General features: G+C 41.2%; 1 long non-coding RNA gene across 1 annotated transcript in view; it reads left to right on the top strand.

The window, feature by feature from the left end:
- The window catches only part of LOC140687998 (uncharacterized), a 30317-nt gene extending 10767 nt beyond the window's left edge, over positions 1-19550 (top strand). Inside the window, exon 3 of the long non-coding RNA XR_012062639.1 lies at positions 19369-19550. This is a non-coding gene — a long non-coding RNA (uncharacterized lncRNA). The remainder of the gene's footprint in view (positions 1-19368) is intronic.
- Positions 19551-26058: the final 6508 nt, after the last annotated feature.

Raw genomic sequence — 26058 nt, 5'->3', positions numbered from 1 at the left:
TATTTATTTAGTTACTTTCCTGAACAAATTCTTTAAAGTCTGTTTTCTTTATCATGCATGACCATGAGATCAGTGTGTGTGAAGAAAGCCTAGTTGTCATCACTGTAGTAATAATTGGACAGTGATTTCTTTCAATGCCTGGAGCCAATCGTTTGAGCTGTTGCCAGGTGGCTGTGTGTCCGCATGCTGAGGGATGCCCTCAGCACCAGCATGCAGTCAGCAGCTCTTCCGTAGCCTTTAGTTCTTGCTTATGCAGAACCTCAAGTTCAGCCAGTGTTGAAGGCTTAGGATTTTCTCAGATCTTTCCTTGCCATGTGCCACACATGTATATTGCCTTCTACAATTCTCAGAATTTTTTGGAGCTTTTTAACCCTACCTTCACCCCCAGAATTTCTCATTACTCAATTTTGCCTTCTAAGTTTCCTAGTCAGCACCTAGTTAGCCTCTACTGGTCCCACTGCCTCAGGCAGTTGTAATGTTAGATACTCACTGCTGATTTTTTCCCACACACACTCTGGGGACAGGCTGTTTGCACAGCATGAGTTTGTGACAGGTCACATAGTGACAGCTCTCTGGGGGCGGATTTTTTGGGTAACTTTAAATCACTTCTGCCCCTACCTTGATTGTGAGACTATTGCTTATAAAGGCCACCATTTAGGTGAGGATACAGGGATGGGGTAGATCAAGTTACAATGCCTCAAAACTCACTATCTTTATGGAGATTTAGCTGTTTTTCTTTCTCAAATAAAGACTCCCCGGATTGCTGGAAGTCTTGGTTTAATTTCCAGAGTTCTACAGAGGTTAATTTTGACAAATTTTGTCATTGTCATTGCTTCATAGAGGAGTAAGTTTTCCAAGATATTTCCTCAGATATTCTAGAAGTGTATCCCATTTGCATTTGTGTTTAACTGAGTTACTTGCAAGACTAACTAATTCTACAGCTCCAGCCCCATTCACATAAGAGTCCATCTGCATGGATTCTCCTACAGCAGTGTACAACCTGTTGTCAGATTGTTGTTTTTCTTATTAAAGTGTAGGGGTTTTTAAAAATATGCTCATGAATAGCCTTTTGTCATTTTTACACGTTATAAAACTTCCACTAGTCTGTAGCTATTTTTTCCCCTCACTTATCGTTGCTTTAATGAAGTTCTCACTTTTAAGGATTTTCAGTAAAGCAGTTTGTGGATGCTGATCACACGGGTGAGGCATTTAACTACTGTCTAAACCTCAGTCTTTGCTCTGATTCACTGTCTGGAATATCTGAACACATCTACTGAACCCCGTATACCAATGGATGCTGACAGACCTAATTAAAAAAATGCTTTTTAAGTAAAGCAAAAAATATTAACTTTGACACTGGAAACGACAAATCTCAAATTCCCTAGCTGATCTTGCTTTCTGTGATCATGAGCTACATCATGTTTTTAGAGCCGACAGGCATATTGAACTACTGATTTTATTTCATCGGATTTTAGAATGCAGAACACATTTCAGGCCCACTTATAGCACCATATGTGTATCTTAAAGGATATGTACATATGATGATGTCTTTAATATAAGTACCTTATTTTATTTTAAGTACCTACTGCTGTGCACCTCATTAAGGAAAGCTTGAAATTGCAGTACTGAAATTTTTCATACCACCATCATCCCATAGCATCTCTTTTGCACTTAGATGTTGTGTGGCAGAGTATTATTCTGCTCCCTAGAAATGATCAATGTTGAAGGGGAAAAAAAAAAACCCTCCTCAAATAAATATACTCCAAATCACACTTATCTGAACAATGGCCACCATTTTAGTCCATAGTCCACACAAATCCATCTACTCATACTGACTCAGAGTCCTCAACATAGACAATCCACCCCTGAATTCAGGGTCCTCAACACACATTCTATCCCCTCCCCATTCCTTGTTGATTCTGACCTACTTTTGTCCAACGCGTCCTGCCAGTCTCTTTGCTACCTGACTGCAGTTTTTAATTTTTACCTTTGAGTTCCAGACTGCGCCTAGTGATTTCCAGAGAAACGCCAGACACTTGGCTCATCAGGAGGGGCAGTGAGGATTTCAGAAAGCTGTTAACCTAACTCACTTTCAGATCAGTGAGTGGCTGTTGTGAGCATTCCTTCTAGATCTCTGCCATGCGGGCTGCATCCACCCCAGCAAAATAACGTAGCTCATCCAACCACCTCAGCGTCCATTCATCTGGGTTTCTTCTTTCAGTGACACTCAGATGCTGCTGATGGGCATTATATATATATATATATATATATATTTTTTTTTTTAATTGAAGTATAGTCAGTTACAATGTGTCAAATTCTGATGTACAGCACAATGTTCCAGTCTTTCATATTCACATATATATGTATGAATTCCTTTTCATATTTTTTTACTAAAGTTTATTATAAGATATTAAATATTGTTCCCTGTGCTATACAGAAGAAATTTAGTTTTTTTAGCTATTTTTATATATAGTAGTTAATATTTGCAAATCTCAGTCTCTGATGGGAATTTTTAAAGCCACATCTGGAATCCTTGTTGCGGAAGAGTCTGAGAAATATATTTTCGACCTCATAGCCTTTTGGTTAGGAAGTTGGAATAAAGGCTGACCTGGCTCACCTAACTTGTCTGCCTTTGTGAGTAAAGAGGTCTGGAGTTTCAAGTCCCAATGAAATGTCCCAGCCCTTCAGTAGCAAACTCTTAAAGCAACCAAAATGCTCCCATCTACCAGAGCATGACTTGTCCTTAGACACTGCTGGACATAACCACCGACGCTGTCTAAGGCATCGTCTTCATCTGGTGCACACTTTCTTTAGATGTGTAATATCCTGATTAACAGGACAAGCTAGTTTGGATTCCCAAGGCCACAGGCAGCCTTCTGCCTGACTTTGGTGTATATATGTTCATTGACGTGTCCTCTCTCAGATCAGCTAGAGCTGCCTGGTGTGTGGTTTCCCAGAGAATTTGGGTGCAGTGCTCCCCACCAGAGTCCTACCAGTTGTTTTATTGCAGGAAGAGAGAGAGCAAAAGAGACAGAAGAGGAAGTTCTTGTCCAGCCTCAAACACAGTCACCCCCGCCGAGGGCTCTTGCTCTGGGACACACAGCAGTGCAGGTCAGCAGCAATGTGGCCCCGGTGTACTCCAAAACATGGTGTGGTTTTACTGGGCTATCTGTGTCTTTCATGGGCCCTGCAAAGTTCTCGGCTTTGTGAAATGGGGAACTAAGGAACTCCCACCCATGGCTGTAACTCCCAGGGTTTGCACCCTTACGGGTTTTGAGGATTTGCTGGCAACTCTTTCTTTTTCACTGGGTCATGTCTCGGTTACACCTGCAGTCCTGTGACTTCCTTATCAGAACTGCTCCTTACGTTCGGGATTTAGTGAAAGATGCCATTTTAGCCTGTAAGTTCATGTTCAGGGAGGAGGAGGAAGAAGCACAGATCAGAAATGCTGTTTTGCTTTTTTTATTATTGTTTTCATAAGCCGTCTCCTGTTGTCGAATGGACACTGAGCAAATGAATGACTGTTACACTCCCATTTGAAGGATGAGAAAAACGACACTCAGGGAGAGGAGGCAAACATCCTGAGGTTCCAAAGACCAAAAGGGATGAGCACAGAATAAGATCCCCGCAAATTTCTTGGCTGTCATTCGCCTTTAGGTCAATGACAGAGTGCCGTGTGTAGTAGTAAAGTTGTAGCGTGCTTTTAAAAGGGTGCAGATGTTCTTGTTTTGTTTATAAAATCACAGTGTTTTGTCTGAGACTCTGAAAAAGAGAAATGGGTTAGAAAATGTTGGTTTCTCATCCTTGGTCCTTCCTCCCCTTCACAGATATGGACCCTTCCATCTGTAGCAGGAATAAGACAGCCCCAGCCTTCCCATCTCATGAGATCAGTACTCATTCATTTCATTCCTGCCCACCAGTAGGTGATAAAGCACAGCGAGATTTTCATGTCCTGCTTCACTGATTCTTGTGAAATTAGGTGTTTGAAGATAGAAACTCATGAAAGGAAGCTGCCTTTTTTATATAAAGTGCAGTAATTTTCCTAGCAGAGAAGGAAATTGAGGATTTTCTTCATTGAAAATCAATAGAGATTTCAAGAGCATCTGTATTTCTGATGCATAGATTAAAATGACAAAATCTAGAGGGATTACCGAAACACAAGGAAGATACCAAAAGTGTCTTTAAAGAGCTTTTCTAAGACTGGGCTTGTAAAGAGACTGTTAGTTGACAGAGACCCTCTTCTCACCCATAGTCCCTCTCCTTAGGTTGGAAAGGGCCTGTGCTTCCCATGTGTGCATTCCTGGTGCTTCAAGTGAGTTGTAGGTTAGGGCGGTGCACATGGTGCTCCCTTCAGTTTGTCCATCCTAAGTAACCCCTGGCAGTCAGAGGGCCAGTGTGTTGCAACGACGTGAACCATTCACCATGCTCTCCGTGGTGTGTGCTCACCTCAGCTCATCCAGGCTCAGGTGATGGCAGAGCAGAGAGTGGTGGCAAGAGGTCAGCCATGAGTAGGAGGGAGCAACTGGAGTGAGCTGGGGCCCAAGTGGCTAGGAGTTCCAGGTTGAATTCCCAGGACTTCCCACAGCTCATTCATTCAGCTAATACTTCTTCTGCACCTGTCATGTGCTGGTGCTTCCATTGTGAACAGAACCAAATCCCTGTCCTCATGAAGATGACGTTCTAGTGGACATAAGAAATGATAAACGCAGAAGCAGATCCACGTCAGGACACATGAGTGCCGTCTACTTTGGAGTGCACAAGGTGAGATCCTTTGGGAAGGAATATATGATACAGGAAAATGTGGGGGAGAGGATGGCCGTATCCCAGGTCTTATTTGGGTCCCTGAGATGCACCTCGTGATGTGTGGGTCCTTGGTTTGCACAGGAACGAATCCAAGAGAGAGCCACAATTCAGTAAATGTAGATTTATTCAGAGAGATATATACTCCACAGACAGAGTGGGCTGTTTCAGAAGGCAACAGAAAGGCCATGAGGCGTGAGGGTTGGGTGCTCCAGTTTAAAGGAAAAGTAGATACACACTCCACAGACAGAGTGTGGGCTGTCTCCCTCAGCAGAGAGAGCAGCCACGAGGTGTGGTTGTTAGTTTTTATGCCCTCAGTATCTTCATATGCTAATAAGTGGGAGGAATATTCCAACCGCTTTGGGGAAGGTGTTGCGATTACCAGAAATTGGGCCACCACTCACCCTTTGACCTTTCATGGTCAGCCTTGAACCTGTCCTGGCACCTGTGGGAGTGCCATATAGCATCCTGCTGTATTTCAGTGAGTGTGTATTGAAGCTCAAGATCTACTGGGAGTTGACTTTTCCACCATCTCGGTGCTAATGGCTGTGCCATTCTTTTAATGGCAGTGCCCTTCCCCCTTCCCTCCTGTCTCATGAAGGAGCTCTGGACTGATTGCACAATTGCAGAGCAGGGGATAGAGTGGAAAGAACTTCATAAGTGGAAGGTGGAAGGCAGTGTTGGTAGTAGAATTCTCAAGTCAATTATAAAGTAAGGGTCTTCTGTTTGCTGGGATTACCTGGTGTCACATTAGGGAGCTGTGAGCCTTGGGGACTTCAGTGAGTGGGTGGCTCACTGTATATACTGTGTTGCTTCTTAGGCGGCTCAAGAACAGTTGGCTTATAGGTGACCCATTCACTCAAGCAGGGGTCTTTTTGGGGATTTTCTGCACTTGAGGATAACATGGGTCACATGGGGGGGCAGGACCAGCCAGTCACAGCTTGGTCCACAGTCACCTAGTGCCCTCGTGGCTTTCATCCCATGGATGCGTCACCTCCCCCTCGATGGGGACAAGGTCACAAGTGGTGGGGCAGCTTCTCAGTGGCGAAGGCATTGCTCTCCAGACCCAACACTCAACAGCATGGACCCCTGGTGTTGGCCACAGTCTTGGCTAGATGAGGCTGTTGAGTAGCTGAGCTCATGAGACGTGGGTGCCATGCTTCCACTCTCACCAAGAGCTCTACTTTTGAAGGTTCTGGTCAGACAGCCATAAATACTCCCTAGCCCATAAACAAAGAACAGTCCCTTTCACTCGGGGAAGGGCACACAGAAGGAGAACGGATCATCCCGAGAGCAGGAGAGGCCAAATCAGTCCTGCCATCAGGGGTCTGACAGACGAGCCAGCTCAGTTCCTCTTACTAGTTGTTTACTTGGAGGATCTGGGGTATTTTGGTGACCTGCAAGTGTCAGGAAATAGTACACGAGGGTTTGTAGATTTTCTGGTCCGGTGTTAACTCACCCCATTGTAGCTGTTGTGCAAGGAAACAAAACTTGGTGGACAACAGGCCATGGCCTCTGCTCCCTGGTGGAGCCTGGAGATTACAATGTTAAGAACGACTGCGGGGGCATCATTTCTATGTTGAGAGGCCAGATGGCCTTACATATCTCTCATGCTGGATGTCTAAGTTGCAAAGGAAAACTGGATTTCATCCAGCTCTCCAGCCAAGGAGGAGACCACAAGTGGCCTCCCCCACCAACTGTGAGCTCTTTGCCTCCACTGACAGCAGCATGTATAGCAAAAAGCTGGGCTGCCACCTGCGTTTCCATGTAAACATACGAGTAGCCACAGCAATGGCCTCATGAGCGATGGTGTGCCCAAGGAAGCGCTGTGTGGGACAGAGGGAGGAGTGCTGGGGTCAGACACCGGGAGGGCAGGCAGGCAGTGAGGACATCTGTGCAGTGCAGGTGCCATGGAACTGAGCCAAAGGGAGGCTGGTTTTGAAGCAGGGAGCCTGGGCAGTGCCGTGTTGTTCGTAAGAAGATCCTGGGCTCTGGATCCAAGAAGTCATTGGCTTGATTCCTGACCTCAACCCTCATCTTGGGCAAATGTTTGAAGCTTTCTGTGCCTCTGTTTCTTGGTGTCCCAAATGGGGACAATAGTAGCAATTACCTCTGAGAGTCAGGAGCGCCTTTATAGATGTCATTTCATTACGCTCACAGCAGCCCACGAGCACTGTGCTAGGTCCCCCGTTTTACACGTGGCAGACGAGTAATTTTTAATCAGTAATCATGCAACTAAGAATGGTCATAATCAGCATTTGAATTTGATCCCTGTGTCCAGATAATTTCTATTCTCACTCAGTATTACTGGAATACTAGTAAAGTCAGAACAAACACTGCTGGGAAGTGGGTGCTTGAAACATGTTTGACGTCTTTGCCATTGGGGAGTGTTGAGTTCACATTCCTCATAGCCCTTCCGAGGCTCCCTGCGTCTCCGGCTGCCCCTGGTGGGGTCTACAGGGCTCTGGGCAGCTTCTCCTTGTTCTCTAACCCCAAGGCTCTCTGCTCTCTGCAGGTTGATTCTCAACCCTGACTGCTGGGTAGAGCTAACGTCTAAAAACAAAAAAAGGTGGGAAGGGTATGGCTTAGTGGTAGAGCACGTGCTTAGCATGCAAGAGGTCCTGGGTTCAATTCCCAGTACCTCCATTAAAATAAATAAAGCTCAATACTCCCCACAAAAATAAAAGAAGTATTTAAAAAGTAATAAACAGTACAAAAGGCCCCACTCCAGGCTGTGGTGCACTATTTTTTAAAGGCTCCCAAATGCATCCCATATGCAGGAGGGTGAGAGCTATCCCTATACACCTCTTGTGAGCTTGTCCACTCACACCAATTAGCCTCTTGAAACAGGAAAACTACTTGGCTCAGCCTAGAACTTTCTCCCGATTTCTAGACTTTTATTTGCCTACTGCACATCTCTCCTGGAGCCCACAGGCACCCAGCCAGAACTGAATCAGTTGTCTCCTCTCATGACTTGCCCCTCTTCCTGCCCTTCTTTTTTTTTAACATTTTTTATTCATTTATAATCATTTTACAAGGTTGTGTCAAATTCCAGTGTTCAGCACAATTTTTTAGTCATTCATGGACATATACACACTCATTGTCACATTTATTTCTCTGTGATTTATCATAACATTTTGTGTATATTTCCCTGTGCTATACAGTGTAATCTTGTTTATCTATTCTACAATTTTGAAATCCCAGTCTATCCCTTCCCACCCTCTACCCCCCTGGTAACCACAAGTTTGTATTCTCTGTCCATGAGTCTATTTCTGTCCTGTATTTATGCTTTGTTTTTGTTTGTTTTTGTTTTTTAGATTCCACATATGAGTGATCTCGTATGGTATTTTTCTTTCTCTTTCTGGCTTACTTCACTTAGAATGACATTCTCCAGGAGCATCCATGTTGCTGCAAATGGCATTATGTTGTTAGTTTTTATGGCTGAGCAGTATTCCATTGTATAAATATACCACGTCTTCTTTATCCAGTCACCTGTTGATGGACATTTAGGCTGTTTCCATGTTTTGGCTATTGTAAACAGTGCTGCTATGAACATTGGGGTGCAGGTGTCATCCTGAAGTAGATTTCCTTCTGGGTACAAGCCCAGGAGTGGGATTCCTGGGTCATATGTTAAGTCTATTCCTAGTCTTTTGAGGAATCTCCACACTGTTTTCCATAGTGGCTGCACCAAACTGCATTCCCACCAGCAGTGTAGGAGGGTTCCCCTTTCTCCACAGTCTCTCCAGCATTTGTCATTTTTGGATTTTTGAATGACGGCCATTCTGACTGGTGTGAGGTGATACCTCATTGTAGTTTTGATTTGCATTTCTCTGATAATTAGTGATATTGAGCATTTTTTCATGTGCTTTTTGATCATTTGTATGTCTTCCTTGGAGAGTTGCTTGTTTAGGTCTTCTGCTCATTTTTGGATTGGGTTGTTTATTTTTTTCTTATTGAGTCGTATGAGCTGCTTATATATTTTGGAGATCAAGCCTTTGTCGGTTTCACTTGCAAAAATTTTCTCCCATTCCGTAGGTTTTCTTCTTGTTTTATTTCTGGTTTCCTTTGCTCTGCAGAAGCTTGTAAGTTTCATTAGGTCCCATTTGTTTTTTCTTGCTTTTATTTCTTCTAGGAGAAAATTTTTGAAATGTATGTCAGATAATGTTTTGCCTATGTTTTCCTCTAGGAGGTTCCTGCCTTTCTTATTTCAGGGAATGGCATTATAAATTAGACACTGCCAAAGCCAGAAAGCTGGTCGGCATCTTTGTCCCCTTCCTGCCCTTCCATCACACCTGTGGCCAATCCGTCCACCTGCTGAAATGTTTTCTTCTCTCTCCTCCTGGCAGGGCCTCAGCAGGCCTTCACATGAACCTGCCAATAGTCCTCCCTGCCTCTATCTTGTCTCTTTCTAGATCACTTTGCATGTCTCCTCTACCTTGGAGGCACACAGAGCCCTTTGTGATGTGCCCCTGTGATCTCTCCACCTGGTTGCCTCACCTGCCTCCCACACCCTGTGCTCGCTTCTAGACTATTTGCAGTTCCTGGAAGGGACCTGGCTCTCTTTGGCCTCCCTCCTTTGCATGTGCAGCTCCCCAGGGAGAAATGGCCTTAACATTATAAGTTCACCTGATCAATTCTAGGGCATCTCAGAGCTCACCACAGTGGTTCTCTCCTCTGGGAGAGCCTTGGCTACAGTTCCGGCTCCCTGCCCCGAGCACCCTCTGCTGACTGTTATCCAAGCCCTCTTAACACGCCTCCTCAGCCATCATTTCACAATGAGTCCTGTGCACCTAGGAGCTCCCAGAAGCAGGGACTGTGTCTTTTTCCTCTTTATTCTCAGAGCATTGTAGAGACTCAGGTACAATGGTGGAGGACACAGTGGTTATTCTGCAATTTCTCTAGAGTTGGGGCCTAGGGGTAACAGTCTGGTGGGAAGAAGGGCTTAGGGGATTCACCCTGAAGCCACATTTTCAATTAACATTTCATGTTGTTTTTGTCTACTATTTAAAATTACGAGTCTTAAAACAGAATGATGATTTCTAAAAATTACCGATGATTGAGGAAAATGGCAGTTTTCCATATTTAAGAATATTATTTTAAGTTTGTGTGACTGGGGTGGTGGAAAATAGAAATGCAGGGGCTACTAAAGTATTCTCATCCCCTTCCCCACCCTCAGATCCTTTGGACAGAAGAGACAGAGTGATGTGAGGAGAAGGCTTGGAGGGTGCACCGTGCATTGCTTTTAAATTGTGACAGTTACTTGTGCTTTTTTTTAATTTTTTTAATGGAGGTAATGGGACTTGAACCCAGGACCTTGTGCATGCTTAGCACGTGCTTTACCACTGAGATATACCCACCCTTCCCCCCGATATTTGTGTTTTTAGTGGGCATAATATGCTGGAAGCAGGTACTTTAGCATCAGACAGTCACCTGCCTCTGACCATCACGTTAATACCTTTCCCTTGAGCTAGAGAGCTTGTCTGTTTCCAAAAGTTCAATAAATTATCTTCATTTTCTTTTTTCTTAAAAAAAAGGTATTAACTCATTTTTCTCTTTAGTATCGCCTATAAATAAAATGTGATTTTATTAACCATTTACCAAAGTGTTAAGTGTAATAAATATTAAGTACAGATTTCTGAAGCATCAGTCATCACTGAAGATCCACATTCTGCTGTTCTCTCTCTCTGTTAGTCACCTTACTTCTGGAGTTCTGGAATCGGCGCCAGGCAGTGCTTGAGTACAAATGGGACACGGTTGAGCAGGAAGAACAAGTCTGGCCAGAATAGGAGGCACGTTGTCCCCACGTGGAGATAGATGAGATTACCCAGGAAAAGCGGGTGCTGTTTAGATGCACTTTAGTGTGTTTACTTCTGGACTTGTCAGCCTTGGCTGCATGTTGGAATCACCAGGGGACCTTAAAAAATGTTGGTGCCTGGATTCCATCACTGCAAACTCTGATGGTACTCAGTGGCCTGGGGTGCATTCTGGCATAGGGAAGTTTTTAAAGCTCCTCTGGTTATTCTAATGTGCAGCCAAGTTGAAGGAGCACTGCCTGGAATGGTGGACACAGAAGAGAAGTGAGGTCCTTCCTTCATAATAACAGAAAAAAGGGGAAAAGAAAAAGACTGGTATAAGTGTATATGAAAAGAGGCATTGATCTGTATCCTTTCATAACACCAATAAAAAAATGCAAAATATAAATTAGCTGCAATGACACAGATGTAGAAGGAAAGACAAATTGGTTTTTATAGTTGACTCCCATTTTTTCACATGCACCTTCATTATTGCGGCCTCCTTTTCATCGTAGACTAGGTGCCCCTTTGTCTTGAACTAAGTCCCGGTCACTGCTCCCCCTTCCTATTGGGATGTGCACAAAGAAGCATGACTCTCATCCTAAAGTCAGAGAAAGGGTAGAAGAAGCAGGGAAACATTTGTTGAGGTGCCATCAGTATTTGAGCAGTGTTTGAGCTAGGCATTTTACATAATTGGAAATGTAAATTTATTGCTGCCACTCCTGCTGCAAAATTAAAAAAAATAAAACTATATATCTTTGTATCAACATTCCAGAGCTATGAAAAGATGATTATTGAGTCATCTGTATTATTGCCTCTTCCATCAGCTGAGATAATTTAGAGCTGATGGTGCTTGCAGTCAGCAGCAACAGGACAGTAGGTTGTGAGCATGAATAACTCTTGGGAAAAAAATGCTTTTACTAGGATCATCTGAAAATGTCTCCAAATATTGATTTAATAAATTGAATCACAGATCTACAGAATGTTGGCACTGAAAAGATATGGAGGGAGTAGGTCAAACTCCTCTTTTTATAAATGAAAAAAAATGAGGTTCAGCTACCAATAGAAAGTGACATTGGTCTTTTACAATGTAATAAGCTTCTAATAATCCCCATTATGAATAGTTCCCATTGTTTACAACTGAAGATGTGGGTAAAAGCGTATGTTGGTGAAAGACTGTACATTCAGAGATGAAAGCTGAAACTAAGACAAAATTAGATGTTCATAATGCTTTTGAGTCCTGAAAAACAAAAACTTATCATATTGGCAGCATACAAAAAATACTGAAGAAAAGTTTTTTGGTCATTTAAACTGCCAAGTTTAAATTTAAAATTGCCAACTAATAAGTTTAAATTTTCATTGAAACATGCTTGTTGAAAAATTGAAGATGAAGACTCATTTAACTTTATCATTCTTCCTTATTTAAAAAATTGCCTTATTTTTTTTTTAGTTTTTTATTTGAAGTATTTTACTTTACTTGCGAAAGCATGCTCCATTGTTTAGAGAGGCCAGCGTCGTGGTAGTGAGATCTTGCGAATGAAGTTGCCTAAATTCATATTTGAACACAGCAGCTTACTTCCTGAGTGATCTTGGACAACTTAACTTCTCTGTGCCATTGTTTCCTATAAAATAAGAATAAGAGAGTTGCTTCTTCATGACAGTGGTAAAGACGGGTCGAAGTAATGTACAGAATCTACTTGGAAGGCCTCCTGGCAGAGAGGAAGGGCCATGTACTTAGTTACAGCTATTATTATACTATATCTGGTTTTATAATCCAGGTAAATCTTGAGTCTTACTGATTTCATCTCTTAAAAAATTCTAAATATAAACTCTAAAATGGAAATTCTTAAACTTCATAGTTGTAGCTAATTAACACATAAAGTTCAACCAAGAAACACACAGTAGAGACCAGTTAGCTGCAGACAGCTGTGATATTTTCTGTCCTGCACAGACTCTAAGCTGTAACTACCGTCACTTCTGAAATCAAAGGCAAGCTAAGGAATAGAGTTTAAAGCTTGGCCTGGTCAGGTGTTCAGACCATGGCAGGGAAACAGTTTACCGTTCACATGTGAATTTTCAAAAAATAGTATTAAAACGAACACTGTACATATTTTGTTGTGCGTTTGACATCGTTAACAGAAAAGAAAAAGAAAAAAAAAACAGAAAAAAACCCATGCATTTACAAACAATGAGGCTATGTCTGAAAATTATTATTTTTTTATATTATGTTTAGGATTTAGTGACCAGTTAGGAAAAATATCATTTCATTGGTGTAATCCCTTGATTGACTAAACTTGTTTTTTTAATTAGGAAGAAGAGCGTGTTCCCTTTACCACCTGGGGAAAGTGTATACATATAACCCTTTGTGCAAGTGCTCTATTTCTGGGTAAGAACCTGCCACAGACTTTTAAAATCTAATGTGAAATGCTGAGAAAACTGAAAGTCAAGCTGGGAACTATGTAGTCTCATAGAGAAAACTTTTTCCAGAGAACATCTGAGCCAATGCAGGGTGCCACTCTGGAGGTTCCACAGTCTCTTCTGCTCACAGTGCTTCACCCAATTCTTTTCACCTCATTTGTTCAAATCAGATCAGTGGTTTAGGATTCTCCAGGGTCTGATTAAGAGACCAGTTGGAGGCATTAAGATTTCTAAAATTTTCCAAGTGTAACAGCCAAGGTAAAATATCCAAAAATAGCCTAACAAAAGGATAGTAGGAACTATCAAAAAATAAAAGTAAAAACTACTGAAAGGTATAAAAGGTGCTTTAATCACATGATTCTAGATTAAAAGATCATATCTCCAAAGTATCAGAAATTATAAAATTCTTTTGGGTTTATTGTGAATAAAATAATATTAGTAATATAATAATTAATAAGATAATGAGAGTTTTACTTGTTCAAGAATAGCCAGATTAGAAAATAGGGCAGGAAGTCCAGATATGGGCTCTGATATCAATAATAATTTAATATAAGAGATGGAAGGCATTACAAGTCAGGGAGATAAATAAAGGTTATTCAGTGAATAGAACACTTGTTAGCTACTTGGGGGGAAAAGAAAAGATTGAAATCATACAGTGAACCATATATTGTGATAAATTCCAGAAACACTTAAAAAGTAACACAATTAGAAAAAAAAACTAGAAATAAATATGGATGAGTATACAGCCTCTAGATGAACAGTAAGTTTCAGAGGAAAGTATACAAAGATTTCCATGCATCAGAAGCATCCTAATTTTAAACAAAAAAACCAGAGGATGTTATTTGTTTACAAATCCGACCAGGGGCTAATTCCTTCAATACATAGAGAGTTCAGATCACTTCAAAGGTAACATCAAAAAATCTCAGGAGCGCAGAAGGCCGAAAAGATGAACACACATTCACAAAGGAAAAAATAGATGTCACACTTCAATGGTAATTCACTCAGTGCACATCAAAATGAAATAGTTTTCCACCTCTCAAGTGACACAGCTCTGTTTATGAGGATGAAATGCCAGTGATCACCAATACCATGCCTAGTTACTGGATAATTTTTGTGAAGTATGGTTGATTTACAATGCTGTGTTAAATTCTGGTGTACTCCTCAAGCCTTCTTAGAAAGCAGTCTAGCAGTTGATATCAAGAGTCAAAAATACTCATATGTTTTAATCCACTAATTCAGCTTTGAAAAACTTTTAATCAGGAATTATTTCAAAATGGCAGGGAAAAGTCAGTATGGATGCAAGTCACAGACATACTTTTATATGTATGTGTATAAATATATATGTAAAATCTCAGCCAAAATATTCTTCCAACCCTTCCCAAAGTAGAATAGTATGCAGTCATGAAAAAGTGTGTCCATGAAAATATTTTATGACATGTCAAAGTGTTATGATAGATTTGAGGATAAAATTAATATATAAAATGATTTGTAATATACAAACAATGCACCGTTCTGAAGGAATTATGTCTAAAGGTCGAAGCAATTATTCTTATTTTATTTTTTATTCATTTTCAGAGTTGGGGTCTTTTGATTGCAGGTGACAAAATCAATCTCCAATGTGTTTAAATAACAACCAAAAAATGGGGATGCATGGGATTTATTGGTTCCTGTAAATGAAAACCTCCAGTCTGAGGTCTGGCTTCAGTCAAGGAGAGATACTCTAGCCCAGATGATGTCAAGGGCTGCTTTTGTCCTGTCTTCATTCTGTGTCCAAAGATGTCTCAGCATGATGCTTCTAGGCATGCAGCATCCCAGATCATCCATCCAAACCAAGACAGGTCCCTTTTGGCCCCTTTCTCTCTTGATAGAGGAAGCTTATGATTCACATGGGCACCAGCACATATCTCCTCACATAATAGTGGCTCTTCCTGGGTTATTTGCCAATTCTCCAATCATGTGCGAGGCCAATACAATGAGGGGTATTATTTGTCTTAAACCAACTGAGATCTACTTCTGGTGCTTCAGAAAGAGTGGGTCAATCGAGGTTAAATCATAGGACTAAAAACGAAAGGGAGGTTACTTATCCTAAAGCAAGTTCTGGGTCCTCTTCTAAGACTGGGGACAGATACAGGACAGAAGTTCTGTCCATTACTGAGTGCTTTCAAATTTTCTTTAATGAGCAAATGTTAAATTTATGATCAGAAAAGATGATAAATAAGAAACTTAAGGAAGGAGAATGGAAAGCTTTCCTGTTTCTTAAGAAATATTGAACCCATTAAGTGCTTGGAAGAAAAATGGAAATGTTTCAAGTTTGTAAAAGTTCTGAAATGAATTAGAATTGATTTTACAGACCATGTAGGAGACAGTGCTATACAGTTAGTGTGTCTTTGGGCTCTTTGAGTATTTCAGTACTTTCACATAAAAGTTGCTTCATTTGGGGCAAATTGCATCATTTCCACGTGGCTCTATTTCCTCATCTGTAAAAGAGATATAATATTACCTTCCCCACAGGGTAATTGTGAGGATTTTGAAAAATAGATGTGTGCTGAAGCAATAGTAAGCATTTAAGGATTCTTAACTTTTATGTTTACTTAATACATAATTAAAAAATTATTATGCAGACTTTTAAAAAATGCATACTATTTAAATGGCCTATATGTGCTGTACAAGAGAGGAAGGCTTAATATACCTTCTATAATACATTTTTCTCAGCCTTAACTAATTTTCACATTTAATCACACACACACCAAAAAGTTATTCCTTTCACAAGCATGAAGACTTAACTGTGAAGGAAAGGATGATGAAAGAGAGTAGAGGAGAAATTAAAATGCTTTCTCTACAAACTGATGGCTTAAAAACTAAGAAAAACGCCTTTTTAAGACTTTGGTCCATCAACTGGTGACTGGATAAAGAAGATGTGGTATATTTATACAATGGAATACTACTCAGCCATAAAAACCGACAACATAATGCCATTTGCAGCAACATGGATGATCCTAGAGAATGTCATTCTAAGTGAAGTAAGCCAGAAAGAGAAAGAAAAATACCATATGAGATTGCTCATATGTGGAATCTAAAAAACAAAAACAAACAAAAACAAAGCATAAATACAGGACAGAAATAGACTCATGGACAGAGAATACAGACATGTGGTTACGGGGGGGGTAGAGGGTGGGAAGGGATAGACTGGGATTTCAAAATTGTAGAATAGATAAACAAGATAACATTGTATAGCACAGGGAAATATACACAAAATGTTATGATAAATCACAGAGAAAAAAATGTGACAATGAGTGTGTATATGTCCATGAATGACTGAAAAATTGTGCTGAAAACTGGAATTTGACACAACACTGTAAAATGATTATGAATCAATAAAAAATGTAAAAAAAAAATAATAATAATTAAAAAAAGACTTTGGTCACCATATTCATAGCTAATACATAGGTAGAGTTTTTCACATACCTGCGGTTAATGTTCCAATTGTTTTCACAATTAGTAACTAATTGACTCATCACAATGGTCCTATAAATTGCTATTATTATCCTCCCATTATATGGGTGAGGAGATTGAAGCCCCTAGAGGTTAAGAAATTTCCACAAGGCCCCACAGCTAGCATCGGAGCTGGGATCCAGATGCAGGAGTGTGGCTCCAGGGGGGGCTTGTAAACACTCCCTCTGCTCTCCCCTGCAGGTGCAAGCCAGCCACCCGCTGTTACTGTAAATAACATGATGTGGTTCACTTAGTCCTGAAATTCACATTCTTTGTAGCTTTCTGTCTGGGGCAGTCATCAGGAGCAGCCAGGGACACTGAGTACATGCTTCTGGACTATGACCAAGAAGGTAGATGGAAGGAAAACAGTTTAAAAATGGGATCTTTAATGTGCATTCTTCAATGGGCAGGAAAAAACCTGCCAAGTGAGGAACTGAAACCCTATCAGCCACGTGCAAATTATGCTTCAGACACCCCCGCTGCCCTTGGGTCCACACAGTCAGAACTACAGGGGATCAGGGACATGAAACTTATGTAAATGCAGGGAGTAGGAATACCTGCCATTTTAAGATCTCAAGGAGTATGAAAAGCATGTGAAGCTTTCATCAGCAGAGACCTGCTGTCACTTCCACTGTTTCCCTCAGGGCATGTCCACAGCTTCACTGGTTTTATTCAGAATGAAGACGATAGCTAGCACCTGCTGACCCCTGAATCAGTGATAGGTTCTCCCTTGAAAGGAAGCATATCCCCTTCATGGGTTACAACTAGTTCATAACCTAAGTAATTCTACAGATGTAGAAGGGATACTTTCATTGGTTCTGCTATCACAGACTTCCCTCCAAAAGATCATGCCACCAGTTACCCCATTTTCACCCATTAAAATATACTTAACAGGCTTCCTTCTTTAGTGCAGTTTTAGGTTTACAGAAAAATTCACAGAAAGTGGAGTTCCCATATATTCCCTATGCCCTGCACACAGCTGCTCCTGCTGTCAGCATGTTACATTACTGGATGCACTCATTCTTTTTGACATCTTTCATTCCTCCTCCCCTAAAATTTAACATGCCTGATATTCACGTCTCATGGCATTTACGTGCGATTTATATCACTTCTCACGTTTATGTGAGGTTTACAACACATGCATGTTTTCTGTTTAAGCTGGGTTGGGGGCAAGTTTTCTGTGTAAAAATACGATCATTAGTGAGTCTTATGCTGCTGGGTTTTTGGGTTGTCAGGTCCTTTTGACCATTGCTTCAGTTATTGGGATCATTGTCTAAGGACTTTCAGTGTTCATTGTATTTTCTGCAAAACTTCCCAAGAACCTGAATGGAACAGACCCAATCCAAAAGTACCTGACTGTGCAGGTGGGCCACGCCCATCACTGCTTCCCTCATCAGTTTTATCATCATGGTGACCCTGAACGCCATATATGAGAAAGTGGCAATCATGATGACTGACTCTGGTAAGGTCCTCCTGCAGCTGAGATAATTTCTACACTAGTTTTAGAACCAGGTCAAAACAGAGACTATCTTTTAAGGACTTCAATTGCAGTACATTACAGTCTTTAGTTAACTTCAAGTGTAAACGTATTTTCTCTAGCCTATGTGAGAAGTGAATTAGCTCCATTTTTGCATTAGTAAAAGGGACAAAGGAAGCTTTAGAATGTCCAAACTCTGTGTAAATATGTCAGTGCTTAATAATAATTTCAATTACATTAGATAATGTACCCTATTGTTGAAAGTAAATAGTCTCTGTATTGCAAATAAGTGGAAGAGGGTCGTGGTTCCAGTGGCAGAATTGCTTGTGCGTTACGGAGAGGACAAGTAATCACACTGTTATATGTCTTCCCCCCATGCTGTTCCCGTTAGTGTAGCTCTATTCTCATCAGCTGCGACTTATATAATAAATGTTTCTTCTCTCTGGCTTGTATCCCACCCAGCGGCTTAGCGGCCTAAGTTAAGTGCTTCCCACACGTTGCATGTGGCTGGGTGGTTCTCCCAGTGGTCTGCTCAGTTGTCATCTTCTGAAAATACTAAGACCAATTCAAATTCTGAACTAGAAGGATGACCCGTTTTATGTTCCCCAAATGCTTCTAGCAAGTTGCCCCGTGTTTTGTTTGTCTTCTTCAATAGTCCTACCTTACTGCCGTTCAGGGAGACAAGAGAATATTATTTAGCAGGATGTTTAGAAGTAGCTTTCTTTCAAATTACACCTGACAAAGGAAATTTCTTGCCCATTAGATACTTTTGTGCTTATAAATTTTAAGGAACGTGTGACTTTTTTTTTGCCTTGTGGGATATTTCGTTCTTAGTGGGAGAAACTCTTACAACAGTGTGTACAGTTGGAATTAACATAGTGGATATGTTAAGAAATTCAAAAGAGCTGATATGAAAACAGTGTGAATTGTGTGTGTATATATATATACATATTTAGCGTGTTAACTCATGTGTCCGTGGCTTTGATTAGGGTCTCAAAGCCGTTCACAATTTTGCAGACTTAACTTTTCTTTATTCTAGCTGCAGAGCTCCCAAGGACCAGACTGACTATGAGAACAACCCAGCCATGAAGGTGTTCTTGTTCCACTTTGTCAACTACTACTCCTCGTGTTTCTACAACACATTCTTTAAGGGCAGATTTGTGACTTATCTGTGAGATCTGGTGTATTGGCTGTAAAAATACAGAAATGGAGAGGTGTGAATACAGCTTTGTGTTCTGACAGTCTAACCTGTTTCAGGTTTTCTCTTAGTTGCCCAATGAAGAGTGTCTTTACTCTATGTTCCTTAGATATTTTAGGCATAAAATAATGACTTTATTTCATGTTAGAGCTATCCAAAATTTAAATGAGATTTTCTTTCTAATATTGCAGTGTGACTCAAGTGGCTGTCTCCTTGAACTGATGACACAGCTGACAATAATCATGGGAGGACAGTCCATCTGGAATAACATACAAGAGGTGTTACTTCCGTGAGTACTCAGTCATGTGATCTTGGGGTGAGAACGGCCCACCCACCCACGTCATTTTCCTGCGTGGCCATCTCTAGAACAGGGGAGACTCTCTGCTTATTAAAGCTCTCCAGATAAGATGATCCAGCCAACATTATAAATGTACCTGCTGTTTAATAATTATGTTTAAATACCTTCCTTTTTGTGTTTAACATAAATCCTCAAGTGCTATAGTCTCTGCTTATTAGCAAAGCACTGGGGACTGACTGATCAGAGCCCTTTTTGGGGCCATGAACTAAGTTTTCCTACAACTTCCTGCAAATTTCTCCTCCTTTTATATATGCATTTAAAAATCCATAACAGGAATTTGTTGAGTGCCTAGTATGTGCTAGTCACTGTATTAAATGTTGTACATATATGTATGTGTGCATGCGTGTGTGTGTACAATTTAATCACCCAAACAATCCTTATTCTTATCTTCCTTTTGCAAATGAAGATCCTGTGGCTTAAAGAGGGTAACTGATTTGCCCAAGCTCTCATTGCCAATAAGAGACCACTGTGGGACTCAGATGTAAGACCCTATCTCTCTGAATCCAGGTTCTTCTAAGAACAGAGACTCTCTTAGGGTCCTAAGGCATAGGGTTACATAATGTTTTAAGAGACACTGTCTAAAATAATAACAACAGAGGTTTTGACTTACTGTTCTCTTCCTAAAAATGAGAAAAGCAGATGTTAGCAAAGGTCACACTGTCCTTTTGATTTTCACATAAGCCCAATCCCACATCAAAGTGGACAGTCCGGTGTTATCTGCAATTTCTGAACATTTCAAGGAGCTTACTGTATTCGCTTTCTGTTGCTGTTGTAACTAGTATCCCCAAACATCATGGTAGTAGGAAGAAAAAAAAAAAGTCTCCACTAAACAACACAAATTTAACCATGTAGGGTTCTTGAACGCAGAAGCCTGCTGAAGTCAACGTGTTGACACGGCTGTTTCTGAAGGCCTCAGGGGAAACTGTATCTTTGACTTTTCTGTCTTCCAGAGGCCACCTGCGTCTCTTGGCCTGTGACCTCTTTTCTCTGTCTCAAGGTCAGCATGGTTGTGTGCCTCTGACTCTGAACCTGTGGTCAGATCTCCTCTCCTCTCTCCCCTCTTCTGCCTCCTTCTTCCTCCTTTAACGACCCTGGTGATTACACTGAGCCCAAATCTATAATCCAGCTGGTCTCTCTTAGAGTCGACTGGTTAGCAACCTTAACCACATCTGCAACCATAGGCCCCTTTGCCAGGGAATCTGACCTCTTCCTATGTTCTGTGGATGAGGACATAGACATATTGGCGGGGAACATTTTTCTGCCTACCACACTAACCTTTTTAAGATAATTTCTGGCTTTGAGTATCTGTTTTCATGAAACTGTTGATCTCTCTTCTGTCTTGCCTTCCACACCAGCATTATGCTCCTGGCCAACCTAACTGCAGAGCTCGTCCCTCTCTGTGGTGTCCCCCAAAACCACTTACACAAGCAGGTGTTATTGTTGTTTGTAGCATGGGGGAGAAACTCAAACAACTTGAATTTTGAAATAAAAAACCTCCATCATTTTAAAATCTTCCATGCCACTATAAAATTTTATTTTTTTAACTTTGTTTTTTAATTTTTAAACTATTTTAAACTTTGTAACTTTTTTTAAACTGTACTTTTTTTCTTATCATCCTTCATTGTAGGCTCCAGAAACCTGGTATTCTGCCCACCGCATCCAAGTTTCCTTTCATTGTTTCTCCTCCCTTTCTTAACCTTCCTTCTCTCTCCCTTATTACGAAGTTTCTGTCCATTCTCTTTATAGGGCAATTAAATTATTTTTTCTTTCTTTCTTTCTGTTTTTGCAGAGTGAACACATTTTCGTGTCAGTGTGTCCTTCCACATTTCTTCACAAGGGCTTCATCTTTCAGCTTCAGTGTGGATTCCTGGGGTCTGTCTCGAAACAAAGGCATTTCCCTTGTCCCCCAGCTCACCACGCCCCTCAAAAAAATGATTCTGATCTCCGCTGTGAAATGAAACTTTTTTTCCCTACTGTGCAGTAGACAACCCTTAACCTGAGCTCACAGTCAGATATTTCCAGAGGAGTAAAAGTAGGTCATGTGCAAATAATACTACTTTTCTCTGTGAAAAGTAATAGATCAGATAGAGGAAACACTTAACTCAGATTACTCAAAAGAATTTCCTGAAGGAAATAAGTAAATTATTTAATACTAAATTTTGTTGAATCTGGTAATCCGTGAGCTATTTTTACCAATCAAGAAGGATATATTTCCAAAACTGTTACTTAGCAATTTATGTGAAATGTAACTTGCTCACATGAACTAGTTTAAAATAAAGGATGCATTATAGTATCTGTGGTCTGTTTATACCTTCGCTTAAGTAAGCACATTGTTCTAGGTTCCAGTGAGCTGAACTTTGCCTCCATGTATTTCTACTATGGGCTAAAATATTTAGGGAATTTATTTTGAATTATGTTTCCCTTTTTTGAAAACCAGGAATTCTGAATTGTAGCCAAGTTCGAGGGTGGCTTGTTTTTTCCTCACTGCCTCTTCTCTTTGTATAAGTGCAGTTTCCTTCTTAATTTTTCATATAAAATCCTAACATACCAAAGATCTATCAATTACTCTTGCTGCACCAAAACTATACCCATCCTCAAAAATACATAGGAAAGGAAAAGAAAACTTACCAAAATTAGCGACTATTTTCATGCTTTTTAAATATGTCTAAAGGAACATAATGAAATGAATTTCACCATATCTCACCTGCCTCCGCCCCCCCCCATCCCATGTAGGGTTCTTGAGTAGGATTCTGGGAGCAAATTAAGGACAGTGATGCCGTGATCCAGGCTCCCTCTGGGGTCTCCCCAGCACTTGGATCGGCACCTGGTATAAAGTAGGTCTCAGTCCGAGCCAGCTGAGTGAGTGAATGACTCACAGGCATCGAATGCGTAACATCAGTGAATTAACAGCATTCTTTGTAGGACTCAGACAATAAGCTGAGTGCCCTGTGGCCTTCCCAGCCTCACATACTATTTTGATGTTGGGGTCATTTCTGGGAATGTTATTCTGTACTGGACAAAAGGCTAGTACAATTCCAGGGTTAAGCAACTTTCCTAGGGAAATTTTATGATAAAATATAAAGAAAAATAGTTAAATGCCCAAAATGACATAGCATAGTCCTTTGGTGTTTAGATAATGTATGGCTGTAATTTTCTTACTTTATATGTTTCTACATTTTCCACTGTGTGTATGCACTACTATATAATAAGAAAAAGCAAATGTTTAAAAGAGAAAATTTCTCTTCTCCAGATATGATTTGGTTAGAGGATGAGTCAGATACATATAATAAGAGAATCTTAAATACATGCGTCCATAATTCACTCTTTAAATTCAGGAACAGGAAACTCAGGAATGAAATAGTTTAAGAGAATCAAAGATACTTGTATTCAAGATTAGCAAGTAGGAGTGTCCTCAACAGAAATGGTGATAATCTATAATGCAGGGATTAAATGTGATAATGAAGTTACAAAGACAACATGAAGTAGAAAATGCCACGTGGCAAGCACAGAGTAAAGGGCAATATACTATGATTATGCCAATATGTGTGGTCAATTCCCAAGCAAATGATTGTGTAACCCCTGCTAGAGGGAGAAAGCTTCCAGCCTTGGCAGGAGAGGGGGGAGGATCCAGTGTCTGTATTTTTTAAAATGTCTACAGTTGCTTCTCATGTGCAAATTGATATCCCTGCACGAGAACCTTAAACCAACAGAAAGCCCAAAAGACCGTGGACAATGATGGGTAGACGACAGCCCAAGCTTTTCTGCCACAGATGAGTGATTCCACTCAGGAACACTGAGCAAGAGGCTCAGAGTCTTAGCTAAGGACAAGCAAGTCGGGACTTCTAATATGACCTAATGCCATCGACGGGGGAGGGCAGTTCAGCACAAGAAGGGAGCGCCAGGTGAGTTAACATGGAAGTTTCATTCTGGATCCAAACCGTGATGGATTTGGGTCCCAGAGGGTAAAAGCCCTTCTTCCCTGGGGCATGGACCGGATTCCACAAGTGGCTGAGACAGGAAGTATGAGGCAGAGAAAAATTCCCCCAGGAGAATCCCGAGTCTGGGTGCCAGGGAGGGTGATGGACGAGTGCGGTCCCAGCGCCACCCGCACTGCAGGGCTCCGAGGGGCTGTGGAGCTGTGTGCCCCCGGCCGGACCACAGACCTGCCTGCAGCGCTCTGGGCTGCAGCCTGGGGAGTGGCTTCAGCAGCAGGCTGGCCCCGTCATTTTCATAGGTGCTACAGTGACCCCAACCCCTGTGGCCACGGTGATCCCAAGCCAAGGGTCTAAGTGACTTCAACCTTATTTACAGGTGACCACAGCCGGTTAGCCTGTGCTGCTCAAAAGGAAGACCCCACATGGGGTTTTGCTGTGTCAGGGGGGTTGCTAATACCTGGCCTGCTTTGAATTTTTTCATCCTCATAGCAGCCTGGGCAGTGGAAGTTTCATCTCTCAATTTTATTTCAACTTTTTTTGTTGAAACTATAGTTGGTTTACAATATTGTGTTAATTCTTGTTTAATTCTTGGACTATATATATATATATATTCCTTGTCATATACTTTTCCACTAAAGGCTATTAAAAGTTATTGAGTGTAGATCCCTGTGCTATACAGAAGGATCTTGTTGTTTGAAACAAAAATTACTAAACAAAGTAACAAAGTAAGCAGACTAAACCTAGCCATGTATATGACACAGTTGAGTTTATCTCAGGATTTAAATGTGGTTTTGATCTCCAGGATCTCTTTATCAAATTATCATATGTAAAGTGCCTGTGGAACACTTCTCAGAAAAATGTTTTAAAACCATAAGATTTAGAGAATAAAGAAGGAAGATAATTATACTGAAAAGCAGATATCAAAATATAGAAATGGGCATTTGTGATACAGTAATATCTGAAATATTGGAAGAACGTGTTGAATAAGAGGATCCAGTGGTGAGTCTACTAACCGCAACATTCTGCCATAGCAGTGAGTGTAAATCATCTTCTGAGATCTGCAACAATTGCATTTTGAATGTAAATAAAGTTAAATAACAAATAAGCCATGAAGTGTGGATTCAGATTCAGCGGTATCTCGAGTCCATATCCCCAGCATTTCCCAGGGCTCCCTGCTCTTCCCCTAATGTCATTGAAAGAAGTGGGGAAAGATTGTGAAGCGAAGGGCATGTTCCATTGCAAAGAAATCTCGTAGCAGACCTGGGAGCATGGCCAATGAAAGGTTAATGCTGAAATTAGAGGCCGTGGGAAACCAAGCAGAGGCAGCTCTTTACAAGTCACATCATATGCTCTGTGTGTGTCTACGTGTGTATGCATACAGACGTGTGGGCATGTATGATGTATATACCTGCCTTTCGTGTGAAGCCGCCTCACTGTCCAAATTTGAAATCCATCCAAACGTGCAGTGCAGTCAGCCGAAGCTCAGCCAGATGCTAAGTTGTCTGTTGTTGCTCTGTCTCTTCTGCTGAACTCCACGAGTAAACCACGTGCCACCTGTTGCTTTCAGAGACAACAGCTCTGTAGGCTACAGGTCCATGCCTTGTTTCACTGCCAACTCTGATTTCCTTTCAGGACAAATTGCCATTTGAAAAAGGGGGAAGCATTCAGTTGGCCCACAAGCCTCTGAGTGAGGAAAAAACATAACGTTAGAGACAGCTCTGTGGGACAGCATCCAGAAGGGGGCAGAGCATTGGGCTGCGAGTCGAGGCTGTGTTTCTTTCAAGCTCTGCACTGAATTTGAGGTGGCATGTCACTTCTTTGGCCCTTGATTTGTTCAGCTTATATTAGGGTCTTGGACCTGTTCTATCCAAATTAGAGTATCACTTTTTTGCTCGGTGACCCTCCAGGGCTCCGCAATTCCTTCAAAGGGAAAAATGCCCACATCCTCACGGCAGCCTCTAAGGCTCCACCCCCAAAACCACCACTTATTTCCTATTCACTGTGGCCCACACCAGTCTCCATGCTGTCTGTCCAGCGTGAGGGACCTCCAGGCCTGTGATCACTGTTTCCTCTGCCCATTCTCTGCAAACCCCTTTGCTCCCGTCTTTGCCTTATTCAAAGGTCACTGCCCCATCCCCACTCCTCCCTAGCACACATTCTTCACTCTCCTTTATTTTCCTCCACAGCACTTATCACCAGCTCACAGAACCTGTATTTCTTTCTTTTACTTATTTTCTCTGACGATTTTCAGACTGGAAAGGCCATGGTGGATAATAGCAGAAAAGTGGGGGTAAAAAAGACAAATGAGGGAAGGCATCTTCTAAAAGCTAAAATGCCCACCTGAAAAGGAGGTAGGAGATAAAGTAGTAGTAGTCGTTACAATTTTGGTAAACCCAAGGCACGTAGTCAGGACTAGTTTTCACAATATTTGAGGGTAGGGAGGCAGCAATAAAAAGAAATTTATCCTGAAAACAAGAAATTAAATTCTTGGGAAGATGATGTGTTCAGCTTGAGATATCAGTAATACTTTTATGACCTTGGTCTGATAATATCCTGCCTTATAATTTGATCTGCTTGACAGCTGGATC

Source organism: Vicugna pacos, chromosome 21 (genome assembly GCF_048564905.1).
Source record: "Vicugna pacos chromosome 21, VicPac4, whole genome shotgun sequence".
NCBI lineage: Eukaryota > Metazoa > Chordata > Mammalia > Artiodactyla > Camelidae > Vicugna > Vicugna pacos.
Note: the sequence above shows the minus strand (reverse complement) of the source record. Positions and strands in the feature narration are given on the sequence as shown.